Source organism: Gorilla gorilla, chromosome X (genome assembly GCF_029281585.2).
Source record: "Gorilla gorilla gorilla isolate KB3781 chromosome X, NHGRI_mGorGor1-v2.1_pri, whole genome shotgun sequence".
Classification (NCBI taxonomy): domain Eukaryota; kingdom Metazoa; phylum Chordata; class Mammalia; order Primates; family Hominidae; genus Gorilla; species Gorilla gorilla.
In genome coordinates this window covers 90,692,397-90,707,632 of record NC_073247.2, presented here as the reverse complement: position 1 = coordinate 90,707,632, position 15,236 = coordinate 90,692,397, and the positions used below count along the sequence as shown (strand labels likewise).

General features: G+C 35.3%; 1 long non-coding RNA gene across 1 annotated transcript in view; it reads left to right on the top strand.

Annotated features, from left to right (window-relative positions):
• The first annotated feature begins 4,761 nt into the window (after positions 1 to 4,761).
• LOC129530153 (uncharacterized) overlaps positions 4,762 to 15,236 on the top strand; it is a 40,606-nt gene continuing 30,131 nt past the window's right edge. The window contains exons 1-2 of the long non-coding RNA XR_008675700.1: positions 4,762 to 4,779; positions 4,870 to 4,936. This is a non-coding gene — a long non-coding RNA (uncharacterized lncRNA). The remainder of the gene's footprint in view (positions 4,780 to 4,869; positions 4,937 to 15,236) is intronic.

The following is a 15,236-nucleotide window of genomic DNA, read 5'->3' as shown; positions in this document are numbered from 1 at the left end:
CAACATATGCAAATCAATAAACACAATCCATCACATAAACAGAACCAATGACAAAAACCATATGATTATCTCAATAGATGCAGAAAAAGCCTTTGATGAAATTCAACAGCCCTTCTCAATAAACTAGGTATTGATGTAATATATCTCAAATTCATAAGAGCTATTTATGACAAACCCACAGCCAATATCATACTGAATGGGCAAAAACTGGAAGCATTTCCTTTGAAAACTGGCACAAGATAAGGATTCCCTCTCCCACTACTCCTATTCAACATAGTATTGAAAGTTCTGGCCAGGACAATCAGGCAACAGAGAAATAAAGGGTATTCAAATAGGAAGAGAGAAAGTCAAATTGTCTCTGTTTGCAGATGACGTGACTGTGTATTTAGAAAACCCCATTGTCTCAGCCCTAAATCTCCTTTAGCTGATAAGCAACTTAAGCAAAGTCTCAGGATAAAAAAAAATCAATGTGCAAAAATCACAAGCATTCCCATACACCAATAATAGACAAACAGAGTGCCAAATCATGAGTGAACTCCCATTCACAATTGCAACTAAGAAAATAAAATACCTAGGAATACAACTCACAAGAGATATGAAGAACCTCTTTAAGCAGTACTACAAACCACTGCTCAAGGAAATAAGAGAAGACACAAACAAATGGAAAAACATTCCATGCTCATGGATAGGAAGAATCAATATCGTGAAAATGGCCATAGTGCCCAAAGTAAGTTATAGATTCAATGCTATCCCCATCAAGCTAACATTGACTTACTTCACAGAATTAGAAAAATCTACTTTAAATTTCATATGAAACCAAGAAAGAGCCCACATAGCAAAGACAATCCTAAGCAAAAAGAACAAAGCTGGAGGCATCACATTAGCTGATTTCAAACTACACTACAAGGCTACAGTAACCAAAACAGCAGGGTACTTGTACCAAAACAAATATATAAACCAATGGAACAGAACAGGAGCCTCAGAAATAACATCACTCATCTACAACGATCTGATCTTTGACAAATCTGGCAAAAACAAGCAATGGGAAAGGATTCCTTATTTAATAAATGGTGTTGGGAAAACTGGCTAGCCATATGCAGAAAACGGAAACTGAACCCCTTCCTTACACCTTATACAAAAATTAACTCACGATGGATTAAAGCCTTAAATGTAAGACCAAAAACCATAAAAACCCTAGAAGAAAACCTAGGCAATACCATTCAGGACATAGGCATGGGCAAAGACTTCATGACTAAAACATCAAAAGCAATGGCAACAAAAGCCAAAATTGACAAATGGGATCTAATTAAATTAAAGAGCTTCTGCAGCGAAAAAAAGAAACCATTATCAGAGTGAACAGGCAAACTAGAGAATGGGAGAAAATTTTTGCAATCTATCCATCTGACAAACAGCTAATATCCAGAATCTACAAAGAACTTAAACAAATTTACAACAACAACAACAACAACAAAAACCCATCAAAAACTGGGAGAAAAATATGAACAGATACTTCTCAAAAAAAGACAGTTTTGCAGCCAACAAGGATATGAAATAAAGCTCATCATGACCGGTCATTAGAGAAATGCAAATCAAAACCACAATGAGATACCATCTCACATCAGTTAGAATGGCGATTATTAAAAACTCAGGAAACAGCAGATGCTGGAGAGAATGTGAAGAAATAGGAATGCTTTTACACTGCTAGTGGGAATGTAAATTTGTTCAACCATTGTGGAAAACAGTGTGGTGATTCCTCAAGGATCTAGAACCAGAAGTACCATTTGACCCAGCAATTCCATTACTGGCTATATATCCAAAGATTAGAAATCATTCTACTATAAAGACACATGCACAGGTATGTTTATTGTGGCACTGTTCACAATAGCAAAGACTTGGCACCAACCCAAATGCCCATCAATGATAGACTGGATAAAGAAAATGTGGCACATATACACCATGGAATACTATGCAGACATAAAAAAGGATGAGTTAATGTCCTTTTCAGGGACATGGATGAAGCTGGAAACCATCATTCTCAGGAAACTAATACAAGAGCAGAAAACCAAACGCCACATGTTCTCACTCATAAGTGGGAGTTGAACAATAAGAACGCATAGACACATAGAGGGGAACATCACACACTGGGGCCTGTCAGGGGGTGGAGGGCTAGGGAAGGGATAGCATTAGGAGAAATAGCTAATATAGATGACAGGGTGATGGGTGCAGCAAACCACCATGGCACTTGTATACATATGTAACCAACCTGCACGTTCTGTACATGTATCCCAGAACTTAAAGTATAAAAAAAACCCTAATTTTAACACTAAAAAGAAAAAAAATAGAATCAAGCAAAAATCTTGAAGCTGAGCAATACAATAACTGATTTTTTTTATAATTTCAACTTTTATCTTTGATTCAGTAGTACATGGCAGATTTATTACATGGGTATATTGCATGATGCTGAGGTTTGGGGTATGATTGATCCCATCACCCAGGTAGTAAGCATAAAACCCAAGAGGTAGTTTTTCAACCCTTCCCCCCTCCCTCCTACCTCCCTTTACAAGTCCCCAGTTTCTATTGTTGTCATCTTTGTGTCAATTACCCAATGTTTAACTTCCAATTAGAGAGGACATGTAGTGTTTGGTGTTCTGTTTCTGCATGAACTCACTTAGGATTATGGCTTCCAGGTGCCTCCATGTTGCCGCAAAAGACATGATTTCATCTTTTTATGGCTGCATAGTATTCTGTGGTAAATATGTATCTTTTTCACTCAATATTCCGTGTCTTTGCTGTTTTGAATAGTGCTATTAATATCATGAACGTACAAGTGCATGTGTCTTTCTGGTAGAATAATTTATTTTTTGGATATATACCCAGCAATAAGAATACTGGCCTAAATGGAAGTTCTATTTTAAATACTTTGAGAAATATCCAAACTGTTTTCTACAGTGGCTTAACTGATTTTCATTCACTACAAGAGTGTACAAGTGTTCCCTTTTCTTCACAGCCTTGCAAGCATCTGTTATTTTTTGTTTTTGGTGATAGTCATTCTGACCGGTTGGAGATGGTATCTCATTGCTGTTTTAGTTTACATTTCTCTAATGATTCGTGATGCTGAGCATTTTTTCATATGTTTATTGGCTACTTATATGTCTTCTTTTGAAAAGTGTCTGTTCATGTCTTTTGTCCACTTTTTAATGGGGTTGTTTTTTGCTTGTAAATTTAAGTTCCTTATATAGTCTCTGTATTAGACCTTTGTCAGATGCATAATTTCCAAATATGCTCTCCCATTACATGAGATTTCATTTTACTCTGTTGATAGTTTCTCTTGCTGTGCAGAAGCTCTTTAGTTTAATTAGCTTCCACTTGTAAATTTTTGTTTTTGTCACAATTACTTTGGAGTCTTCATTATGAAATCTTTTCTAGGGCCCATGTCCAGAATAGTATTTTCTAGGTTTTCTGCTAGAATTCTTACAGTTTCCAGTCTTATATTTAAGTCTTGTATCCATCTTGAGTTAATTTTTGTATATGGTAAAAGGTAGGCGGTTCAGTTTCATTCTTCTAGATATGACTATCCAGCTATCTCAGCACTGTTAATTGATTAGGTAATCCATTCGCCCTTTCTTTTCTTTGTCAACTTGGTCAAAGATTAAATGGCTATAGGTGTGAGACTTTATTTTGGGGTTCTCTATTCTGTTCCATTGGTGTATGTATCTCTTTTTGTATCAGTACCATGTTGTTTTGGTTACTGTAGCCTTATAGTGTATTTTAAAGATGGGTGAAGTTATTTCATTTATTTCTCTTTCCTGATTGGTCTGGCTAGGACTTCCAGTACTCTGTTGAACAGGAGTTCTTTGACCACAATGGAATCAACCTAGAAATCAACAGGAAGATATCAGGAAAATCTTCATGTATTTAAAAACTAAATAACATTCTTCAAAATGATCTATGAGTAAAAAATGAAGTCTCAAGAAAAAAATCAAAATATACATTCAGTTGATTTAAACTTAAACATATCAAAATCGGTGGTACACAGCTAAGGCAGTGCTGAAAAGAAAATGTGTACCATTACATTCTTACATCAGCCAAAAGGTAAAGTCTCAAATCAAAAATCCACTCTCTCACATTAAGAAGTTATTAAAAGAAGACCAAAATAAATTCTAAGCAAGCAGAAAAATGAAACAATAGAGAAAATAACAGAAACTAAATTGAAACAATGTAATCAACAGAGCAAATTAATGAAACAAAAAGTGATTTCTCGCCAAATTTAATACAATTTACAAATGTCAAGAGAGGCCAAAGGGGAAAAGAAAAAGACTAACAAACAAGAACACAGAAATCACCAATATCTGGAATGAAACACTAACTGTAGTTTGAGTACAATTGACATTCAATGACAATAAACTACATGTTTTACTTTTTAAATTTTTATTTTATCCTAGATTCAGTAGATATATGTGCATGTTTGTTATACCGGTATATTATGTATTGGTGGGGATTGGGATTCTAGTGTACCCATTACCCAAATAGTGAACATTTTACCTGATAAGTTGTTTTTCAACACTTAGCCCCTCCCATTATTCTTTCATTTTGGAGTCTCTAGTGACTATTATTTTCATCTTAATGTCCATGTGTATCCATTGTTTAGCTCCCATTTATAAGTGAGAACATGCAGTATTTAATTTTCAGTGTCCGGATTAGTCCAGTCAATATTGATGAACAGTTAAATTGATTCCATGTATTTGCTATTGAGAATAGTGCTGTGATTAACATATGAGTGTGGGTGTCTTTTTGGTAGAACAATTTCTTTTCCTGTGGGTATAAACCCAGTAATTAGATTGTTGGGTTAAATGGCAATTCTATCTTTAGGTCTTTGAGCAATCGACATACTGTTTTCTATGGACTTTGAACTAATTTACAATCCCACCAACAATGTGTAAGTATTCTTTTTTTCTCCGCAGCCTTGCCAGTCTCTGTTGTTTTTTGCTTTTTAACAGTAGTCATTCTAACTAGTGTAAGATATCTCACTGTGATTTTAATTTCGATTTATCTGATTAGCAATGTTAAGCATTTTTTTCATGTGTTTCTCAGATGCTTGTATGTCTTCTTTTGAAAAAAAAAGTCGGTTCATGTCCTTTTCCTAGTTTTGAATGGGCTTTCTTTTTTTGTTGTTGTTGAGGTGTTTGAGTTTCTTGTAGATCTTGGATATTAGTCTTTAGCCATGGGCATAATTTGCATACATTTTCTGCTATTCTGTATGTTGTCTTTTTACTCTGTTGACTATTTATTTTGGTATGCAGCTTTTTAGTTTAATTACGTTCAATTTGTCTATTTTTCTTTGTTGTTGCATTTGCTTTTAGGGTCTTTATCACCAATTATTTACCTAGGTCAATGCCCAGAAGTGTTTTTCCTAGATATTCTCATAAAATTTTATATTTTCAGGTCATACATTTAAGCATTCAGTTGATCTTGAGTTACTTTTTGAATATGGTGAGAGATAGGGGTCTGGTTTAATTCTGCTGCATATGGTTAATTTTCTCAGCACCATTTACTGAATAGGCTGTCTTTTCCCTATTGCTTATTTGTGTGAAATTTGTCAAGGATCACTTGGTTGTAGGCGTGTGGCTTTATTTAGGGATTCTTCATTCTGTACCATTCATCTATGTGTCTGTTTTTTTTTCCAGTACTATGCTGTTTTAGTTACTATAGTATTGTAGTATAATTTCAGGTCAGGCAGTGTCCTGTCTCCATATTTGTTCTTTTTGCTTGGGATTGTTTTGGCTATTAAAGTTTTTTTTTGTTTTATATGAACTTAAGAACTTTTCCAATCCTGTGAAAAATAAAAATAGTAATTGGTAATTTGATTGAGAATGTGTTGAATATATAGATTGTTTTGGGCAGTGAGGTCATTTCTATTATATTTATTTTTTTCAATCCATGAGGATGAAATGTTTCTTCCCTTAGTTTCTGTCATCTATAATTTCTTTCAGCATTGTTTTGTAGTTGTCCTTGTAGAGATCTTTCACCTCATTGGTTACATGTATTCCTAGCAATTTGATTTTTTGTGTGTGCCAGTTGTAAATAGTATTGAGTTCTTAATTTGGTTTTCAGCTTGAAGATTATCGGTGTACAGAAAAGCACATTGATTTTGTATCCTGAAACTTTACTATTTTATATGTTCCAGGAGTCTTCTGGAGGAGTCTTCAGAGTTGTCTAGGTATATTATTATGTCATCAATGGACAGAGATAATTTGACTTTCTCTTTTCTAATTTGAATGCCTTTTATTTTCCTTGCCTGACTGCTCTATCTAGGACTTCCAGTATTACGTTGAATAAAATGCATTTTTTTTTTCAAAATAACTAGCTAGTTGTATTCCAGAAAACAATATTCTAGAAAACAGTTCCATTTTTATATTTATGGCATTATACCTTGATTTACTTAAGACTAATTTTCTTTCATTTGTTTCAAAGAATAAAAAAGTAATTATTGCTGTTTTTAGTTTTTTAAAGTGCTTTATTTAGGAAAGATTGACATACAAAAAGTTGTATAGATTTAATGCATACCAGTTAATGAGATGGGAGATAAATATAAACCCATGCAAACATCAATATAATCTATAATATAAACCTATCCATCAACTCCAAAAGTTTTCTCCCATCCCCTTTATTACATTATTATTATTACTCTTTTGTGATAAGAATAAATAAGATATATCCTCTTAGCAATTTTTTAAAATACAAAATATATTATTGTAAACTATAGGTACTATGCTGCAGTAGGTCTCTAGGTCTTATTTATCTTGTATAACCAATACTGTGGTACCTTTAGCTTATACCTTTACATTTTCTCATGCCCCCGGCACTTTGTTCTTAAGAGTTTGACTATTTTTGATTTATCATATAAGTGGTATTATTTAGAAGGACATTAGGCTAACTTCCTGCAATTTTATCCATGTTGTAACAAATGGCAGGAGTTTCTTATTTTCCAAAACTGAATAATATTCTATTATAGGTATAGGCAGTACCCTATTTTCTTTATATATCACCTCATGAATGGACATTTAGCTTGCTCCTCTGTCTTGGCTATTGTGAATTATGCTGCAATGAACGTGGGAATGAAGTTTTCTTTGAGATTTTTATTTAAATTCCTTTGGCTATGTACTCAGACTTGGGATTACTGAATCATATTATAGTTCCATTTTAAACTTTTAAAAGGCTCTATTCTGTTTTTTATAGTAGCAGCACAAATTTACTTTTTTTTACCAACAATGTACAAGGGTTCATTTTCTTCACGTCATTGCCTACACTTTTTACCTTTTGTATGATTTTTTAATACAGCCATCCTAACAGGTGTGAAGTAATATCTTATTGTGATTTTGATTTGCATTTCCCTGATAATAAGTGATGCTGAGCACCATTTTATATACCCATTGACCATTGATATGTCTTCCTTCTATAAATATGTTTTCAAGTCCTTGGCCTATTTTTTAATCAGGTTTTTTTCTGTTTCTTCTTACTGTTAAGATTTAAGAGTCTCTTACACTTTTTTGATATTAATCTCTTGGCAGATAAATGGTTCAAAGTATTTTCTCCCATTCTATGGTTTGTTTTTATATTTTGTTTGTCATCTCATTTGCTGTACAGAAGCTTCTTAGTTTGATGTAATCCTATTTGTATATTTTTTGCTTGTATTGTCTGTGGTTTTAGTTGTACATGCACAAAATCATTGCCAAAGCCAATGTTGAGAAATGTCCCCTATGTTTTTTTCAAGAGTTTTATAATTTCAGGTCATATGTTTGAGTCTTTAATGTATTTTGAGTTGATTTGTATGCCTGGTGTAATCTAAGAGTACAATTTTATTTCTATTTATTTATTTATTTATTTTACCTCAAGTTCTGGGATACATGTGCAGAATGTGCAGGTTTGTTACATAGGTATATATGTGCCATCATAGTTTGCTGTACCTATCAACCTGTCATCTCGGTTTTAAGCCCCACATGCATTAGCTATTTTTCCTGATGCTCTCCCTCCCATTGAGCCTGCTCCCAACAGGTCCCAGTGTGTGTTGTTTCCCTCCCTGTGTCCATGTGTTCTCATTGTTCAACTCCCTCTTATGAGAGAGAACACGTGGTGTTTGGTTTTCTGTTCTTGTGTTAGTTTGCTGAGGATGATGGTTTCCAGCTTCATCTATGTCCTGGTAGAAGACATAATCCTATTTTTTATGGCTGCATAGTATTCCATGGTGTATATGTACCATGTTTTCTTTATCCAGTCTATCATTGATGGGAATTTGGGTTTATATCATGTCTTTGCTATTGTGAATGATGCTGCAATGAACATACTTGTGCATGTCTGTTCATAATATAATTTATATAACTTTGGGTATATACTCGGTAATGGGATTGCTGGGTCAAATGCTGTTTCTGGTCCTAGATCCTTGAAGAATCTCCACACTGTCTTCAGCAAAGGTTGAACTAATGTACATCCTTTCCAACAGTGTAAAAGTGTTCCTCTTTCTCCACAGTCTAGCCAGAATCTGTTGTTTCTTGACTTTTTAATAGTTACCATTCTGCCTGGCATAAGATGGTATCTCATTGTGGTTTTGATTTGCATTTATCTAATGATCAGTGATGCTGAGATTTATTTCATATATTTGTTGGCTGCATAAATGTCTTTTTTTAGAGAAGTGTCTGTTCATATACCTTGCCCTCTTTTCGATGGAGTTTTTTTGTTGTTGTAAATTTTTTTAAGTTTCTTGTAAATTCTGGATATTAGACCTTTGTCAGATGGGTAGATTGCAAAAATTGTCTCTGATTCTGGAGGTTGCCTGTTTGCTTTGATGACAGTTTCTTTTGTTTTGCAGAAGCTCTTTAGTTTAGTTAGATCCCAATTGTCAATTTTAGCTTTTGTTGTAATTGCTTTTGGCAATTTTATCAAAAAATCTTTGTCCATATCAATGTCCTTAATGGTATTGCTTAGGTGATTTTTAGAGTTTTTATAGTTTTGAGTTTTACATTTAAGTATTTAATCCATCTTGAGTTAATTTTTGTATAATGGATGAGGAAGAGGTCCTTTTTCAGTTTTCTGCATATGCCTAGCCAGTTTTCCCAGCATCATTTATTAAATAGGGAATCCTTTCCCCATTGCTTGTTTTTGTCAGGTTTGTCAAAGATCAGGTAGTTGTAAATGTGTGGTCTTATTTTTGAGGTCTCTATTCTGTCTCTTTTGGTACCAGTACCATGCTGTTTTGGTTACTGTAGCTTTGTAGTAGAGTTTGAAGTCAGGAAGCATGATGCCTCCAGCTTTGTTCTTTTTGCTTAGGATTGTCTTGGCTATGCAAGCTTTTTTTTGGTTCCATATAAATTTTAAAGTAGTTTTTTCTAATTTTGTGAAAAATGTCAATGTTGGCTTCATGGGAATAGCATTGAATCTATATATTACTTTGGGCAGTGTAACCATTTTCATAGTATTGATTCTTCCTATCCATGAGGATGGAATGTTTTTCCATTTGTTTGTGTCCTTTCTGATTTCCTTGAGCAGTGGTTTGCAGTTCTTGTCAAAGAAGTCCTTCACATCCTTTGTTAGCTGTATTCCTAGGTATTTTATTCTCTTTGTAGCAATTGTGAATGGGAGTTCATCCATGATTTTGCTGTCTGTCTATTGTTGGTGTATAAGAATGCTTGTAATTTTTGCACATTGATTTTGTATCCTGAGATTTTGCTGAAGTTGCTTACCAGCTTAAGAAATTTTAGGGATGAGATAATTGGGTTTTCTATATATAGTATCATGTCATCTGCAAACAGTGACAGTTTGACTTCCTCTCTTCCTATTTGAATATAGTTTATTTATTTCTCTTGCCTGATCACCCTGGCCAGAACTTCCAATACTGTGTTGAATAAAAATGGTGAGAGAGGGCATCCTTGTCTTGTGCCAGTTTTCAGAGAAATGCATCCAGCTTTTGCCCATTCGGTATGATATTGGCTGTGGATTTGTCATAAATAGCTTTTATTATTTTGAGATGTGTTTCATCAATACCTACTTTATTGAGAGTTTTTAACATAAAGGCATATTGAAATTTATCAAAGGCCTTTTCTGCATCTATTGAGATAATCATGTGTTTTTTCTCACTACTTATGTTTATGTGATGGATTACATTTATTTATTTGTGTATGTTGAGCCAGGCTTGCATCCCAGGGATAAAGCCGACTTGATCATGGTGGATAAGCTTTTTGATGTGCTGCTGGATACAGTTTGTCAGTATTTTATTGAGAATATTTACATCAATATTCCTCATGGATATTGGCTTGAATTTTTTGTTGTTGTGTCTCTGTGAGGTTTTGGTATCAAGATGATGCTGGCCTCCAACATCGCACCATTGCACTCCAGCCTGGGTGACAAGAGCAAAACTCCATCTCAAAAAAAGAAAAAAAAAAGATGACGTTGGCCTCATAAAATGAGTTACCTTCTTTGCATTGGGTAATATGCTCCTTTACCTCAGCGAAATTTGTTACTACCCACCTTCCGAAGCCTACTTCTGTCAATTTGTAGATCTCATTCTCCATCCTGTTCTCACCCTTGCTGAAGAGCTGTTGCGATTATTGGAGAAGAGACATTCTGGTTTTTGGGGGTTTTCTGCATTTTTTCATTGATTCTTTCTCATCTTGATGAATTTGTCTAGTTTTGATCTTTGAGGTTACTGACCCTTGGATGAGGTTTTTGGGGGGACTGTTTTTGGTCGATGCTGTTGTTGTTTTCTGTTTGTTTGTTTTTCTTTTAATAGTCAGGTCCCTCTTCTGTAGGGCTGCTGCAGCATGATGGGCGTTCACTTTAGACCCTATTCTTCTGGTTCACTCCTGCACCTGGAAATGTCACTCCAGGATGATGGAGAACAGCAAAGATGGGTGCCTGAGTCTTCCTGGGATGTCTGACGTTGAGGGGCACCAACATGATGCCAGTAGAGACATTCCTGTATAGGATGTCTGACTACCCCTATTCAGGGGTTCTCATTCAGTTGGGGGCATGGGAAGCAGGACCTGTTTAACAAAGCCCTTTGGCTGCCCCTGGGTGGAGGAGGTATGCGGCGCTGGCGGGAAACCCACTCATCTGGGCTGCCCAGATTCCTCAGAGTTAGCAGGTGGAAAGACTAAGTCTGCTGATTCATGGAGACTATGCCACCGCCCCCCCCCCCATTAGTGGTTTAGGCCAAGGGAGATTACAGTTCTGTCCCTGAGCTACTGGCTGCAGTTAAATTTTCTGCAGGAAGGCCCTGCACCTGCAGTGTTGGCTGCCACCCCTCCCCCAAGGAGCTCAGATGGCTTAGATATCAGGCAGCCACAGCAGTGGTGATGGCTGCCCCTCCCCCTGGGAACTCGGCCTGCTTAGGCCAAGTCTAGCTGAGTAAGAATCTGCATGGCTCAGTGTTTGGGACCCAAAGCCCTGGTGACATGGTCATACCTCACAAAAGTAGGATCTTTTGATCCATGGGATACACAGTTCCATGGAAAAAGCGTGGCTTCCCAGGCTGGGGAGCATGCTCACTTCCACCTCTTTTGGCTGGGGGTGGGGGCTCTCCTGCCCCATGTGACTCTCAGGTGAGCCGCTGCACCACACTGCTCTTCCTTCCTCTCTGTGGGTAACGCCAGCCACCTAGTCAGTCCTAATGACAGAACCTTGATACCTCGGTTGCCAGTGCATGATTCACATGCTGTTTTGGATCTTTTCCATGGGAGCCTCTGATCGCTGTTGTTTGTGGTTGGCCATCTTGGCCCTGACTCTTCTTATTCTTTTTTTTGGCATGTGTATATTCAGTTTTCCCAACTGATGTGTATATATCAGTTTTCTGCATCTGATACCATTTTTTAAAGATGCAATCCTTTCCCCCATTATATATTTTCAGCATCCTTGTCAAAGCTCAGTTGGCTGTATGCTGTAAATTTATTATTGCCTTTGACAGTTTTTAAATGGGTTATTTATTTCTGTTACTGAGTTGTAAGAATCCTTTATGTGTTCTAGATATAATCCATCATCAGATATTCTTTGCAAATATTTTATCTTATTCTATGTTATTTTTTGCTTACTCTCTTAATACTGTCCTTTGATGCACAAAATTTTGAAGTTTAATAAAGCCTTATATATATAACTTTAATATATATATTTTCGTATGTTAATTAATACACGTGTGTGTGTGTATATATATATATCTTATTTTGTCACTCAGGCTTTTGTAATCATATCTAAGAATTGACTGTCAAATCCAAAATCATGGATATTTCTCCTTATGTTTTCTTCTAAGTGTTTTATAGTTTAAGCTCTTTTATTTAGATATTTATTTTGAGTTAATTTTTGTGAATAATAAAATTTGTCCCAGCACCCCTTGTTGAAACATCTATTATTTCTATCATTGAATAATCTTGACAGTCTTAAGAAAAGTCAGTAGACCATAGACACATGGTTTTATTTTTGCACTCTCAATTCCATTCAGTTGAACTACACATCTATCCTTATGTGGTTACTGCATTGTGGTAATCACTGCAGCTTTGTAATGAGTTTAGAAGTTGGAATGTGTAACTCCTCTAAGTTTGTTCTTCTTTGCCCATCTTTATTTTGGATATTCAGCATCCCTTACAATTACATATGAATTTTAGAATCTGCTTTTTCATTCCTACAAAAGAGGCCATTGAGATTTTGATAGGATGTCCATTGAATCCGCAGATTGCTTTGGGCACATTGCCATATTAACAATATTAGATCTTCGAATCTGTGAACATGAGATGCTTTTTATTTGCTTATGTCTTATTACTGTCATCACTGTTTTACAGCTTTCAATGTACAACTTCCGCACCTCCTTGGTTATGATTATTCCTAAGGATTTTATTCTTTTGTTGCTTTTGTAAATGAAAATTTTAAAATTTCTTTTTTGAATTATTACTAGTATATAGAAATAAAAATTACTTTTTGGTTTGATCTTGTATCCTGCAACATTTCTTAATTCATTTATTAACTCTAATAGTCGTTTGTAGAATCATCAGAATTTTATATACACAAGATCATGTCATCTGCAAACGGTTATGGTTTCACTTCTTCTTTTCCAATTAATAAGTATTTTATTTACTTTTTTTGCCTAATTGTTCTGGATAGAACTTTTCGTACAATGTTGAATAGAAGTCGGGAGAATAGGCATGTTTGTCTTGCTCCTGATCTTGCAGGGGAAACTTTTAGTCTTTCACCATTAAGTATTTGTTAGCTTTGGGTTTATCATAAATGTCCTTTTTCATGTTTTGGAAGTTTCATCTATTCCTAGTTTCTTGAGTGTTTTTATTATAAAATGATGCTGAATTTTGTGAAATTTGCTTCAACTACTAAGAAATTTATAGTTCTCAAAAATAATATCCAAAATTTTTAAAAAGATTAAAAATATTATTTATATAAGCAAAATAATTATTTCACCCATAGTTTTTCACTTGGACCAGTACTATAGAAAGCGTACTTGTCTTTATACATGTGACTGTATGTATGTGGAATTAGGACATGATTACTGTGATAGTTAATTTTATGTTTCAACTCCACTAATTTGAATTTTCCAGATAGCTGAGAAAATATTTCTGGGTGTGTCTGTGAGGCTGTTTCTAGAGGAGATTAACATTTGAATCAGTATCCTGAGTGAAGAAGATCCCCCCTCACCAATGTGGATGAGCATAATGCAATTCATTGAGAGCCAAATAGAGCAAAAAAAGGTGAAGGGGGCAAATTTCTTGCTCTGTTTTAATGAGCGGAGACATCCATCTTCTGCCCTGGGGCATCACAGGTCCTGTTTCTTAGGCCTTCTGACTCCGAGACTTATGCCAGCACTCCTCCCATAACTCTTTTTTATGTTTCTCAGGGCTTCAGACTCAAATGAAATTACACCACTGATTTTCCTGGTCCTCCAGCTTATATAGGGTATATTGTAGGGCTTGATGGCCTCCATAAATGTGTAAACCAATTCCCATAACAAATCTTCTCTTACATATCAATATATATACTGTTGGTTATGTTTCTCTGAGGAACTTCGATTAATACAGATATTGATACTGAGAAAGATTCTATCGGAACAGAATTTTAAGGATCAGTTTTTGAAATTTGGTTTTGGGGTTTCTGGAATTGACTGTCTTATCTGATTAGGTTTATGATGCAAATGACTATTTCCAGTGGTAAAGAGAGCATAGCTTCAAATGTTTATAAAAATATGCAAAATGTCTGCATCTGATACTCCTAGTCAACCGCTTATAAGAAGCAAGGAGCTAAGTAATTCTGTATATGATAGTTTTGAACATTTTTTGCAAACTAAGAAATGTAATTACATTGGTTGCTTGGTTCCAATTGTTCTAGGACAAAAAGTGAGGAAAAAATAATGAACTCAGGGGTTCAAATTCCAAACTTAAAAGCCACATAAATGTCCTAACATCTTCCAGGTGTGCCCTGAGGATGAGCCTTATCTCCTATAGCCACAGGGCTGAAATTGCTGAAAATTAAAGTGCAAGACTCCATCCTATAATTGGCTAATTTACAAGGCATGTTGAATTCCCAGACTCATGAAATGTCTACAGTTAAACAGAAGGCATAGAATGGGAATAATAAAATACTGTAAATTGGGATGGGGATGTCTTGAAAGACTCTGATTAAATTAGGCACCTTGAGCCCCTAAATTTTGATGAGTCTTTTTCACCAGTGGAAGAGTTCTCTTCGTCAAGGAAATAAAAGCTCCACCGCCAGTTGTAGCAGTCTCTACACCTACAGTGTTATTAGCTTTTCCACATTTATCTGAGCATATTTACCCTGCATTGCCTGATAAAATGGTAATGGCTTTTCACTGAGGCAGTTGTCATGAAATACCAAGCTGAATCTCCTTAGAATTCATTCTCATTACCTCTTCTTGCTCCTAGACTTATACACTGGCTTATGTCCAAGCAGATCCTTAAAAATCAGATACAAAGTGTGAGCCCTCCAAAAGTGCACTACAATTCAAAATAAGTACTTCAGTTTTCTAATATATATAAGCCAAAGGTAACGGAACAAGTGTGGGAATTGATATTAAGGGTGTTCATAATGGTAGAAGGACATAAATTTGAATTTGATTGAATTTAGTGATAAGAGCCCACCAAATAAAGATTCTGCATTTAATATTGTAGCTTTTGAAGTTAGATTGGGCTCTATCAGTTTGTTTGGTTGGTTGGCTAAAATATGAATCAAAAGAGGGT